General features: G+C 43.2%; 1 long non-coding RNA gene across 1 annotated transcript; it reads left to right on the forward strand.

The window, feature by feature from the left end:
* Positions 1 to 784: 784 nt before the first annotated feature.
* Positions 785 to 14,084, forward strand: LOC116545607. The gene is made up of 3 exons (XR_004266374.1): positions 785 to 863; positions 1,316 to 1,340; positions 14,047 to 14,084. It is a non-coding gene; the product is annotated as an uncharacterized LOC116545607 (long non-coding RNA).
* The last annotated feature ends 349 nt before the right edge of the window (positions 14,085 to 14,433 follow it).

Consider the following 14,433-nt stretch of genomic DNA (forward strand, 5'->3'; position numbering starts at 1 on the left):
AGGGTAGTTTACCCCAATTGATCTCCCTGTGGTGGCACAAAGAATAGCTTCTGGCAGTCACCTGACAGGTGGTCCTTGTGTAGCTAGATTCTTATACATAGCTGGGTTAGGATCAGAGTCCCACCTTGTGCCACTCAACAGGGGGTGTCCCAGTTCTGGAGCCTGTGTGAGTATGATTAGCAACAGACGCCATGTAACACACATGAGGTGATGAAAAGATGAAAATAAAGAGTGGAAAGACATATAGCACATGCTGATTAGGGATATTCTTGAAGTGATAGGATGATTGAGCATTTTGATGTTTTGGTTTAACTTTTTACTTAGGATTAATAAATACAATAGCACTATTATCTTCTAAAATAAAAATTGTTAGAAAGGAAATATAAATAAGTAAATAAATAAATAAATACCATAGCATATGTTGGCCAAAATGTTACATTGTCTCTAAAGCAAGGTTGTTCCTTATGAAGTACAAAATCCTGTAGATGGGTGATGGCCAGAGCAGCACCACTTGTGAATTGTGAGAGGAAATGACTTTGCAAAGGATGAAGAAGGGAGGGCAATATGGCTCAGGTCAGATAGTCCTGAGAAGCTGCAGGAAACATAGCCTGCCCTGGGTGGTGTGCCATGTTTGAGATGGATGTTTCACATTGTGGTGGCCTGGAGCTACAAACCCAAAGGCCCTGATTCCCTTTGTTTTCTATTCCTGTCATTTTACTGCCACCCTCCTCCCTCACCCAAATCATGGCATGTCCCTGAATTGTCAATGAGCAATGCCACCACATTGCTGATTGTCACTTTGCATCATTCTAGGGCCTGCTCTTCAGCAGGAAGACACTTCTGTGGATGCTGCAGAGGACGAGGTACAATGGGATGTGATTGTCAGGCCACAGGATGTCTCTGAGTGAAACAGTTGCTTTCTTGACTTTATCTTCTTGAATTGGGATCAGAGAATCTTATATAAGATACGAGAATTTTACCATATAAACTGTAGATGACTTACAGAATTCCCTTGGTTGGGGGAGTTTTGAGCAACAGTCCCTTCTTGACTGGGACTCGATTTAAGACAGTGGGAGAAAGTGACAGCATCAATCACACACTGTGGTGGCAAGCTTTTTTTCCTTAGCAGGTCTGTTGTCTTTTTAGGACAAAATTCACTTAATGTCCAAGCAACATGGTGGAAAGAAACATCGTTCAAAAACCTTGTCTGCAGCATGCGTCAGTGTGCTCGGTTCTTTTGGGTTTCTTTGAGGGCAGGAAAGTAAGGACACAGCATGGTCTGATGGTCATAAGAATTTATTTTCTGTCATTACAGGAAGCTGTGGGACTGCAGCAAGCCAGTAAGTGTTGGGGAACCCCTGTCATACCGGTGAGTAATCCAGAAGATGAGGAATGTGGCACTGTGTCACAGGCTATCCTGCAGACAGGCAGCCTGAGTTGAGCTTCCTGTTGCGAAAGTGGTCGTAGGCAGCTGCAGGAGAAATGATTTTACCAGATAAGGAACAATGGTCACATTCTGCAGTCCCTGGGTGCAACTGCATTCTCTGAAGGTGGGGTGGGATCCTGTGCATGGGACCGTCCCAGGTCTTTTGTGAATTCATGCAGTGCCATGGTCACTGTGTCTTGGGTTGTGTGTTTTGGTTTCCATACATACAGATCCTCAGATTTTCTAGTATTCACGTTCTCCACAGGGATTTTATCAGCACTGCATTCTTACAATAGGCACAGGAAAAAGTCAACTTGGGAGCTTACGATGTGTGCAGTTGATTGCATGCAAAAGGTGCTTTAACCCAGAAAATGTTCCATCCATACCCAGGCCAATTATTAAGGTGTACCAAAAGAACAGAACTGTTTGAGGATCTCTGCTCATTTTATTTTTTTCATTCACAATTCCCTGCTGTGCTTGGTTTTCAAATAAACCTGATCCATTTACAGGCTTTTCTGTTTCCTCCTGTCACTGGAGTGGCTCACTCTAGCCGCTTCCAATCTTCACAAGCCTTTTCCACCAAAGCCCTCAGAATTAATCGTCCATGGCCCATCTTGAATAGGGAGAGTGAGCCGAGCTCCTTTCTGTGCATGTAGACCCTGGTACAGCCTAAAGCTATGGCCAGTTCTGGTGAGAAACTGAGAAGAGAGGAACCTGCAAGCAGAGTTAGGGTGAAATCACCCCAGCTTTCTTCATTGAGGCCTTATACTGCCCATCAGCTAATATGGCCAAGAATAGAGAGTGTCAGGGATATGTGGAGTTCCAGCCTTTCCTCCCTTGGCTTAGTCCTGGTTGCGTGTGCTCGGACAGGAACACAGCAAAGAGAAAAGACAGCCACGTGGTTTGCACAGGGTCTGAGAGGCAGGGTTAACACTTGCCTTCCTAGCAGGATGGATAGGTCATGCCTTGCACGTTTAGGAAAAGAAACTTGGCTGTGAAACCGCAGAGGCTCTATTAGGTCCCCGTTGTACCCACTCTTGAGAAATGTTCTTGCTTTCCTCTGAAGTCCCTTGCAAACAGCAAGGGAAAGCAGTGGATTTTGGTTAAATATATGTATAAGCTGAGCCAAAGTATAGCTTGAGTTTCATTCTTGGAATATGCATTTGGTGGAAACTTACTCTATCTAAATTGGATTTGATAGGTGTGTAGGTGTCAGTGTTTATCCCACATTTTAAAACACAGGCGTTTGTGATTTAAAAATGTTTCTAGCTAACCTCAGAAGCCATCTGCTCATTACCTGATTCCCCTATTCCTCTTTAATCCCTAGAAGATTCTTTGCTTTTGTTACATTTTGTTGTTATTATTGTTGTTGTTGATGTTGCTGTTTGGTACCCCGTAGGTTTTCTGCTGTGAGGGATTAAAGGTTGACATCAGCGTTAGCAACATTGAGTCTCTAGGAATTCATAGGCAACTGCCCAGGTTTGTCTGTGAGAAAGAGAGAGAGCAGGCTATGACCTTGGCCTGTGCCTGCCAGGTAACATGATTTAGAGGAATAGAAGGAAGGAATGAGGACAGGAAAGCCATGAAGGTGGAGGGGAAACCAAAGTGCAACATCAGGAGAGTGAGTTCTACACCATCACCTGGGCACAGCTAGAATGTTCAAGCCTCATCTGAAGGCAGAGATGAGCTCCAACTTCATGGCTGGCCTGAATATTGGCCATCAATTCTAAAAGCATGGACACAAAAGCAGCCTTATTTCTTGCCTTCTCCATTTTTTTGTGTGTGTTGATGGCAGGGTACCCACCAAGAATTAGTGAGAAAGTGAACAGGAGTGTGTTTCTGAAATGTTCAGCTTGGCCCAGAGATGACATGATCGGTAGGAACGAACTTGAGGGTTAGGCCAGACACTTGAGGGTAGTTGCCTGGCTTGATCTCCCTGTGGTGGCACAAAAAATAGCTTCTGGCAGTCACCTGACAGGTGGCCCTTGTGTGGCTAGGTTCTTCTGCACAGCTGGATTAGAGAGGATCAGCGTCCCACTTGTGCCACTCAAGAAGAGTTGTCCCAGTCCTGGATCCTGTCTTTGTATGATCAGCAACAGACTCCTTGTAACACACAGGAGGGGATGAAAATAAAGAGTGGAAAGACAAATACCACATGCTGATTAGGAATATTCTTAAAATGATAGGATCATTGAGCATTTTGATGTTTTGGTTTAACTTTTTACTTACGATTAATAAATACAACGGCAGTATTATCTTTTAAAGTAGAAATTGATAGAAAAGAAATATAAATAAGTAAGTAAAAAAATAAATAAATACCACAGCATATGTTGGACAGAATGTTATATTGTCTCTGAGGCACGGTTGTTCCTTATGAAGTACAAAATCCTGTAGGTGGGTAATGGCCAGAGCAGCACCACTTGTGAATTGTGAGAGGAAATGACTTTGCAAGGAATGAAGAAGGGAGGGCAAGATGGCTCAGGTCAGATGGTAATGAGAAGCTGCAGGGAAACATAGTCTGCCCTGGGTGGTGTGCCATGTTTGAGATGGACTGTTTCGCATTGTGGTGACCTTGAGCTACAAAACCAAAGGCCCTGATTCCCTTTCTTTTCTGCTCCTGTCGTTTTCCTGCCATCCTCCTCCCTCACCCAAATCGTGGCATGCCCCTGATGTCAACGAGCAATGCCTCCAAATTGCTCATGGTCACTTTGCATCCTTCTAGGGCCTGCTCTTCAGCCAGAAGACACTTCTTTGGATGCTGCAGAGGACGAGGTACAATGGGATGTGATCGTCAGGCCACAGGATGTGTCTGAGTGAAACAGTTGGTTTCTTGACTTTATCTTTTGGAAGTGGGATCAGAGAATCCTACATAAGATATGAGAATTTTACCATATAAACTGTAGATGACTTACCGATTTCTCTTGGTAGAGGGGGAGTTTTGAGCAGGAGTCCCTTATTTTTTTATTGCATTTTAGGTATTGGGGTACATGCGAAGAACATGCAAGATTCTTGCATAGGTTCACACATGGCAGTGTGATTTGCTGCCTTCCTCCACTTCACCTATATCTGGCATTTCTCCCCATGCTGTCTCTCCCCAACTCCCTACGCCTCACTGTCTCTCCCCCGTTTTTCCCCAACAGACCCCAGTGTGTAGTGCTTTCCTCCCTGTGTCCATGTGTTCTCATTGTTCAATACCCGCCTATGAGTGAGAACATGCGGTGTTTGATTTTCTGTTCTTGTGTCAGGTTGCTGAGAATGATCGTATCCAGGTTCATCCATATCCCTATAAAGGACACGAAATCATCATTTTTGATGGCTGCATAATATTCCATGGTGTATATGTGCCACATTTTCCTTGTCCAGTCTATCATCGATGGGCGTTTTTGTTGGTTCCAGGTCTTTTGCTATTTTAAAGAGTGCTGCAATGAACATTCGTGTACACGTGTCCTTATAGTAGAACAATTTATAATCCTTTGGATATATACCCAGTAATGGGATTGCTGGGTCAAATGGAATTTCTATTTCTAGGTCCTTGAAGAATCGCCACACTGTCTACCACAATGGTTGAACTAATTTACACTCCCACCAACAGTGTAAAAAGTCTTCCTATTTCTCCATATCCTCTCCAGCATCTGTTGTCTCTAGATTTTTTAATGATTGCCATTCTTACTGGCGTGAGATGATATCTCAATGTAGTTTTGTTTTGCATTTCTCTAATGACCAGTGATGATGAGCATTTTCTCATATGTTTGTTGGCCTCATGTATGTCTTCTTTTGTAAAGTGTCTGTTCATATCCTTCACCTGCTTGTTTGTTTTTTTTTTTTTTCTTGTAAATCTGGTTTTGTTCTTTGTAAATTCTGGATATCAGCCCTTTGTCAGATGGGTAGACTGCAAAAATTTTTTTTCCATTCTGTTGGTTGCCGATTCACTCTAATGACTGTTTCTTTTGCTGTGCAGAAGCGGTGGAGTTTGAATAAGTCCCATTTGTCTATTTTGGCTTTTGTTGCCAATGCTTTAGGTCTTTTGGTCATGAAGCTCTAGCCTATGTCCTTAATGGTTTTGCCTAGATTTTCTTCTAGGGTTTTTATGGTGTTAGGTCTTATGTTTCAGTCTTTAATTCATCTGGAGTTAATTTTAGTGTAAGGCGTCAGGAAGGAATCCAGTTTCTGCTTTCTATACATGGCTAGCCAGTTTTCCCAATACCATTTATTAAACAGGGAATTCTTTCCCCATTGCTTGTTTTTGTCAGGTTTGTCAAAGATCGGATGGTTGTAGATATGTTGTGTTGCCTCCGAGGCCTCTGTTCTGTTCCATTGGTCTGTATCTCTGTTTTGGTACGAGTACGGTGCTGTTTTGATTACTGTAGCCTTGTAGTTTTGTTTGAAGTCCGGTAGCATAATGCCTCCCACTTCGTTCTTTTTGCTTAGTATTGACTTGTCTATGCGGGCTCTCTTTTGGTTCCATATGAAGTCTAAGGTGTGTTTTGCAGTTCTCTGAAGAAGGTCATTGGTAGCATTGAATCTGTGAATTACTTTGGGCAGTATGGCCATTTTCTCGCCATTGATTGTTCCTAACCATGAACATGGAATGTTTCTCCATCTGTTTGTGTCCTCTCTGATTTCATTGAGCAGTGGCTTGTAGTTCTTCTTGAAGAGGTCCTTTACATTCCTTGTTAGTTGTATTCCTAGGTATTTTATTCTCTTTGTAGCAATTGTGAATGGCAGTTCATTCTTGATTTGGCTTTCTTTAAGTTTGTTATTGTTGTATAGGAATGCTTGTGATTTTTGCACATTGATTTTGTATCCTGAGACTTTGCTGAAGTTGCTTATCAGTTTCAGGAGCTTTTGGGCTGAGACAATGGGGTCTTCTAGATACACAATCATGTCACCTGCAAATAGAGACAATTTGACTTCCTTCTTTCCTGTTTGAATACTCTTTATTTCCTTTTTTGCCTGATTGCTCTGGCTAGAAATTCCAGTACTATATTGAATACGAGTGGTGAGAGGGCATCCTTGTCTAGTGCCAGATTTCAAAGGGAATGCTTCCAGGTTTTGCCCATTCAGTATGTTATTGGCTGTTGGTTTGTAGTAAATAGCTTTTATTATTTTGAGATACGTTCTGTCAATACGTAGTTTATTGAGGGATTTTATCATGAAGCACTGTTGAATTGTGTCAAAGGCCTTCTCTGCATCCATTGAGATAATCATGAGGTTTTTGTCTTTGGTTCTGTTTATGTGGTGCATTATGTTCATAGACTTGCCTATGTTGAACCAGCCTTGCACCCCTGGAATGAAGCCTACTTGTTCATGGCAGATAAGCTTTTTGATGTGCTGTTGCAATTGGCTTACCAGTATTTTGTTGAAGATTTTTGCATCTATGTTCGTCATGGATATTGGCCTGAAGTTTTCTTTTCTTGTTGAGTCTCTGCCGGGTTTTGGTATCAGGATGATGTTGGTCTCATAAAATGATTTGGGAAGGATTCTCTATTTTTGGATTATTTGGAATAGTTTCAGAAGGAATGGTACCAGCTCCTCTTTGTATGTCTGGTAGAATTCGGCTGTGAACCCATCTTGACGTGGGATTTTTTGGGGTGGTAAGCTCTTAATTGCTGCTTCAACTTCAGACCTTGTTGTTGGTGTATGCAGGGTTTCAACTTCTTCCTGATTTAGGCTTGGGAGGAAGGAAGTGTCCAGGAATTTATCCATTTCTTCCAGGTTTACTTGTTTATGTGCATAGAGTTTTTGTAATAATCTCTGATGATTTTCTGAATTTCTGTGGAATCTGTGGTGATACCTCCTTTATCGTTTTTTATTGCATCAATTTGTTTATTCTCTCTTTTCTCATTTGTTAATCTTGCTAGTGGTCTATTTTGTTGATCTTTTCGAAAATCCAGCTCCTGGATTTATTGACTTTTTGAAGGGTTTTTGTGTCTCTATCTCCTTCAGTTCTGCTCTGATGTTAGGTATTTCTTGTCTTCTGCTGGGTTTTGAGGTTTTTTTTTTTTTAGCTTCCCCTTCTAGCTCTTTCAATTTTGATGCTAGGGTGTCAATTTTAGATCTCTCCTTGCTTCTCATGTGGGCTCTTATTGCTATATATCTTCCTCTACAGACTGCTTTAAATGTGTCCCAGAGATTCTGGTATGTTGTGTCTTCATTCTCGTTGGTTTTGAAGAACATCTTTATTTCTGCCTTCATTTCCTTGTTTATACAGTCAACATTCAAGAGCCTGTTGTTCAGTTTCTATGAAGCTGTGTGGTTCTGAGTTAGTTTCTGCATTCTGAGTTCTAACTCGATTGCACTGTGGTCTGAGAGAGTGTTTGTTATAATTTCCGTTCTTTTGCATTTGCTGAGGAGTGTTTTACTTCCAATTATGTGGTCAATTTTAGAGTGGGTGTGATGTGGTATTGAGAAAAATGTACATTCTGTGGATTTGGGGTGGAGAGTTCTGAGATTTGCTTGTTCCAGATCTGAGTTCAAGTCCTAGATATCCTTGTTAATTTTCTGTCTTGTTGATCTGTCTAATATTGACAATGGGGTGTTAAAGTCTCCCGCTATTTTTGTGTGGGAGTCTAAGTCTCCTTGTGAGTCATGAAAAACTTGCCTTATGTATCTGTATGCTCTGTATTGGGTGCGTATGTATTTAGAATCGTTAGCTCTTCTTGTTGCATTGGTCCTTTTACCATTATGTAATGTCCTTCTTTGTCTCTTTTCATCATTGTTGCTTTAAAGTCTATTTTATCAGAGAGGAATATTGCAACTCCTGCTTTTTTTTGCTCTCCGTTTGCTTGGTAATCTTCCTCCATCCCTTTATTTTGAGCTTTTGTGTATCCTTGCACATGAGATGGATTTCCTGGATACAGCACACTGATGGGTTTTGGGTTTTCATCCAATTTGCCAATCTGTGCCATTTGATTGGTGCATTTAGTCCATTTACATTTAGGGTTAGTATTGTTATGTGTGAATTTGATACTGCCATTTTGATGCTAGCTGGCTGTTTTGCCCGTTGGTTGATGCAGATTCTTCATTGTGTTGATGCTCTTTACCATTTGGTATGTTTTTGGAGTGGCTGGTACTGGTTGTTCCTTTCTGTGTGTAGAGCCTCTTTCAGGAGCTCTTGTAAAGCAGGCCTGGTGGTGACGAAATCTCTGAGTACTTGCTTGTTGGCAAGGATTTTATTTTTCCTTCATTTATGAAGCTTAGTTTGGCTGGATATGAGATTTGGGGTTGAAAGTTCTTTTGTTTTAAGGATGTTGAATATTGCCCCCCCGCTTCTGGCTTGTTGGGTTTCTGCTGAGAGGTCTGCTGTGAGTCTGATGGGCTTCCCTTTGTGGGTAACCCGACCTTTCTCTCTGGCTGCCCTTAGCGTTTTCTCCTTCATTTCAAACCTGGTGTATTTGACGATTATGTGCCTTGGGGTTGCTCTTCTTGAGGAATACCTTTGTGGTGTTGTCTGTATTTCCTGGACTTGAATATTGGCCTGCCTTGCTAGGTTGGGGAAGTTGCCCTGGAAAATATCCTGAAGAGTATTTTCCAGCTTGAATTCATTCTCTTCATCACATTCAGGTACACCTATCAAACGTAGATTATGTCTTTTCACATAGTCCCACATTTCTTGGAGACTTTGTTCATTCATTTTTACTCTTCTTTATCTATTCTTGCCCTCTCGTTTTATTTCATTGAGTTGATCTTCAACCTCTGATATCCTTTCTTCTGCTTGGTCAGTTTGGCTGTTGACACTTGCGCATGCTTCGTGAAGTTCTCGTGTTGTGTTTTTCAGCTCCATCAATTCACTTATATTCCTTTCTAAGTTGTCCATTCTCATTAGCATTTCGTCAAATCTTTTTTCAAGGTTCTTAGTTTCTTTGCATTGGGTTAGAACATGTTCTTTTAGCTCACAGAAGTTTCTTACTACCCACCTTCTGAAGTCTGATTCTGTCATTTCATCACACTCATTCTCCATCCAATTTTGTTCCCTTGCTGGTGAGGAGTTGTGATCCCTTTTAGGAGGAGAGGTGTTCTGGTTTTGGGTGTTTTCATCCGTTTTGTGCTGGTTTCTTCCCATCTTTGTGGATTTATCCACCTGTTGTCTTTGTAGTTGCTGACTTTCAGATTGGGCCTCTGAGTGAACTTCAAGTTTGCGGATGATGAAGTTATTTCTGTTTCTTAGTTTTCCTTCTAACAGCCTGGCCCCTCTGCTGAAGGACTGCTGAGGTCGGCTCCAGGCCCTGCTTTCCTGGGGATCACCTGCAGCAGCTGCAGAACAGTAAGGGTTGTTACCAGTTCCTTCTTCTGTGATCTTTAACTCAGACGGATACCCACCAAATGTCAGTCTGTTCTCTCTTCTATGAAGAGACTCTGGATATATGGTGTCAGGGAGCTGCTTGAGGAGACAGTCTGTCCTTTATTGGAGCTCCAGTGCTGAGCTGTGAGCTCCGTTGTTCATTCAGAGCTGCTGGGCAGGTACGTTTAAGTCTTCTGCAGCAGAACTCATAAACTCCCTTTTTTATTTTTTCCCAAATGCTCTGTCCCAGGGAGTTAGGGCTTTGTTTTTGAGTTTCCGTTGTGCTGCTGCCTTTTTTTTTTTCGGGGCTGTACTGCCCAGCCAGGAGGCAGCCTAGTCACTGTTTGCCTACAGAGGCTTTGCTGTGCTGCTGTGGGCTCCGCCCAGCTGCCATGTGGACTTCCCTGCAGTCCTGTTTATATGGGTGTAGTTGGAACTACCTCGGCAATGGTGGCCTGCCTCTGTAATAGCGGACTCTCTCTGTAGTCGCACGTTGCCTTGGCAATGGCAGACTGCCTCCATAGTGGTGGAGTGCCTCAGTCATGGCGGACGCCCCTCCCCCACTGAGCTGGACCCTCCCAGGTTCCCCTGTACTTTCTGTGAAACTCTCAAGCCAGAGCATTTTCAATTACTGTTTTTTTTTTTTTTTTTTTTTTTTTTGTGGGGTGGAGTGGGACCAGCAGAGCCTGATCACCTGGCTCCCTGCCTAAGAGTCTTTTTTTTTTTTTTAGTTGAATGGTTGACTCCCAGGTGTTCCTGTCGCCTGTTGAAAAGGCACCAGGATCTGTGCGATTTCCTGTGCGGCGACTCACTGTGCCTGTTGAAACAGTGGTGCTGAGATTCCTGGTGGTTTTTTTTTCTCAGGAATCTCCTGGCCTGGCTCCCTATTTCAGTCCCCTTTTAAATCAGATGAATGGGCCATCTGCCTTCCTGGAGCTCTAATCACCAGCTAAGAGGGCACCCAAACCACTGTTTTTTGTACGGAGAACCGCCACGCTGGTTGCCTGCAAAGCAGCCGTGGCGGCCAAAACATCCGCACCAGAAAAACAGCCGCTGGCAACCCGTGGGGCTCCTCTACCTGGGAATCTCCTGGTTTGTGGGCAGTAAAAATCCATCTGGAAATGCAGCGTCCACTCACCCTCTGTGCTTTCACTGTGAGCTGCAATCCTGAGCTGTTCATATTCAGCCATCTTCCCCAGGTCTGCCCGAGAGTCCCTTCTTGACTAAGACTTTATTTAAGACAGTGGGAGAAAATGACAGCATCAACCACACACTGTGTGGTCTCAAGCTTTTTGCCTTAGCAGGTCTGTTGTGTTTTTGGGACAAAAATTACTTAATGTCCAAGCAACATGGTTGGAAAGAAACATTGTCCCGGAAACCTTGTCTTTAGCATGAGTCAGTGTGCTCTGTTCTTTTGGGTTTCTTTGAGTACAGGAAAGTCAGGGCACAGCATACTCTGATGCTCATAACAGTTTATTTTCTGTCATTACAGGAAGCTGTGGGACTACAGCAAGCCAGTAAGTGTTGGGGAACCCCTGTCATACCGGTGAGTAATCCAGAAGATGAGGAATGTGGCACTGTGTCACTGGCTTTCCTGTAGACAGGCAGCCTGAGTTGAGCTTCCTGTTGTGAAAGCGGACGTAGGCAGCTGCAGGAGAAATGATTTTACCAGATAAGGAACAACGGTCACATTCTGCAGTCCCTGGGTGCAACTGGGTTCTCTGAAAGTGGGGTGGGATCCTGTGCATGGGACCGTCCCAGGTCTTTTGTGAATTCATGCAGTGCCATGGTCACTGTGTCTTGGGTTGTGTGTTTTGGTTTCCATACATACAGATCCTCAGGTTTTCTAGTATTCACGTTCACCACAGGGATTTTATCAGCACTGCATTCTTACTATAGGCACAGGAAAAAGTCGACCTGGGAGCTTATGATGAGTGCAGTTGATTGCATGCAAAAGGTGTTTTAACCCAGAAAATGTTCCATCCATACCCAGGCCAATTCTCAAGGCGTGCCAAAAGAACAGGACTGTTTGAGGATCTCTGCTTATTTTATTTTTTTCATTCACAATTCCCTGCTGTGCTTGGTTTTCAAATAAACCTCATCCATTTACAGGCTTTCTTGTTTCCTCCTGTCACCGGAGTGGCTCATTCTAGCCATGTCTGTTCTTCACAAGGCTTTTCCACCAAAGCCCTCAGAATGGGTCATCCATGGCCCATCTTGATCAGGCAGAATGGGCCGGGGCTTGTTTCTGTGCATTTATACCCTGGTACAGCCTGATGCTATGGCCAGTTCTGGTGGGAAACTGGTAAGAGAGTAGGCTTCAGGCAGGTTTAGGGTGAAATCACCCCAAGTTTCTTCATTGAGGCCTTATAATGCCCATTGGCTAATATGGCCATGAATAGAGAGTGCCAGCGATATCTGGAGTTCCAGCCTTTTCTCCCTCAGCCTAGTCCTGGCTGCTGCGTGCTCGGCTGAGGATCACAGCAAAGAGAAAAGACAGCCACGTGGTTTTCACAGGGTCTGAGAGTCAGGGTGAGCATTTGCCTTCGTAGCAGGATGGAGGCTGGTCATGCTTTGCAGGTTTAGAAAAAGAAACATGGCTATGGAACCACAGAGGCCCCATGAGGTCCCCATTGCACCCATTCTTGAGAAATGTTCTTGCTTTCCTCTGAAGTCCCTTGCAAACAGAAAGGGAAAGCAGTGGGTTTTCGTTAAAAATGAATATCAGCTGAGCCAAAGTATAGCTTGCGTTTCTTTCTTGTAACATGCATTTGGTGGAAACTTGTTATATTTAAATTGGATTTGATAGCTGTGTAGGTGTCAGTATTTATCCTGCATTTTAAAAAACCGAGGCATTTGTGATTTTAAAATGTTTCTCACTAACCTCAGAAGCCATCTCCTTGTTACTTAATTCTTCTATTTCTCTAATCCCTAGAATATTCTTTGCTTTTGTTACGTTTTGTTGTTATTATTGTTGTTGATGATGATGTTGTTTGGCACCCAGTGGACTTTCTGCTATGAGGGATTAAAGGTTGAGATCAGTGTTAGCAACATTGAGGCTCTAAGAATTGATAGACAGCTGCCCAGGTTTCTCAGTGAGAGAGAGAGATAGCAGTCTGTGGCCTTTGCCTGAGCCTGTCAGAAAACGTCATTTAGAGGAATGGAAGGAAGGAGTGAGGTCAGCAAAGCCATGAAGGTGGAGGGGAAACCAAGGTGCAACATCAGGAGAGTGAGTTCTACACCACCACCTGGGCAAGGCCAGAGTGTTCAAGCCTCATCTGAAGGCAGAGATGAGCTCCGACTTCATGGCTGGCCTGAATATCGGCCATCATTCTAAAAGCATGGATAGAGGAGCAGCTTTGTTTCTTGTTTTCTCCATGTTTCTGTGTATTGATGGCAGGGGCCCCACCAACAATTAGTGAGATAGTGAACAGGAGTGTGTTCATGAAATGTTCAGGTTGGCCCAGAGATCACATGATCGGTAGGGACGAACTTGAGTGTTAGGTCAGACACTTGAGGGTAGTTGCCTGGCTTGACCTCCCTGTGGTGGCACAAAGAATAGCTTCTGTCAGTCACCTGACCAGTGGTCCTTGTGTAGCTAGATTCTTCTGCACAGCTGGGTTAGAGAGGATCAGCGTCCCACCTTGTGCCACTCAAGAAGGGCTGTCCCAGTCCTGGAGCCTGTGTGAGTATGATCAGCAACAGACTCTGTGTAACACACGTGACACGATGAAAATAAAGAGTGGAAAGACAAATACCACATGCTGATTAGGGATATTCTTGAAATGATGGGATCATTGAGCATTTTCATATTTTGGTTTAACTTTTTACTTAGGATTAATAAATACAATAGCACTATTATCTTCTAAAATAAAAATTGTTAGAAAGGAAATATAAATAAGTAAATAAATAAATAAATACCATAACATATGTTGGCCAGTATGTAATATTGTCTCTGAAGCAAGGTTGTTCCTTATCAAGTATAAAGTCTTGTAGATGTGGTGATGGCCAGAGCAGGACCACTTGTGAATTGTGAGAGGAAATGATTTTTCAAGGGGTGAAGAAGGGAAGGGAAGATGGCACAAGTCAGATTTAGAAAGGAGGAGTCCTGAGAAGCTGCAGGGAAACATAGCCTGCCCTGGGTGGTGTGCCGTGTTTGAGATAGAATATTTTACATTGTGGTGGCCTGGAGCTGCAAACCTAAAGGCCCTGATTTTCTTTCTTTTCTGCTCCTGTCATTTTCCTGCCACCCTCCTCCCTCACCCAAATCATAGCATGTCCCTAAATTGTCAATGAGCAATGCCACCAAGTTGCTGATGGTCACTTTGCATCCTTCTAGGGCCTGCTCTTCAGCAGGAAGACACTTCCATGAATGCTGCAGAGGACAAGGTACAATGGGATGTGATTATCAGGCCACAGAATGTGTCTGAGTGAAAGAGTTGCTTTCTTGACTTTATCTTCTTGAATTGGGAGCAGAGAATCTTATATAAGATATGAGAATTTTGCCATATAAACTGTAGATGAGTTACAGAATTCCCTTCATTGGGGGAGTTTTGAGCAAGAGTCCCTTCTTGACTGAGACTTGATTAAGACAGTGGGAGAAAGTGACAGCATCAACCACACACTGTGTGGTCTCAAGCTTTTGCCTCAGCAGGTCTGTTTTCTTTTTGGGCCAAAGATCACTTAATGTCCAAGCAACATGGTTCGAAAGCAACATTGTCCCAGA

This window comes from Sapajus apella, unplaced genomic scaffold (assembly GCF_009761245.1).
Source record: "Sapajus apella isolate SASKATOON/1434 unplaced genomic scaffold, GSC_monkey_1.0 scaffold303, whole genome shotgun sequence".
Lineage (NCBI taxonomy): Eukaryota > Metazoa > Chordata > Mammalia > Primates > Cebidae > Sapajus > Sapajus apella.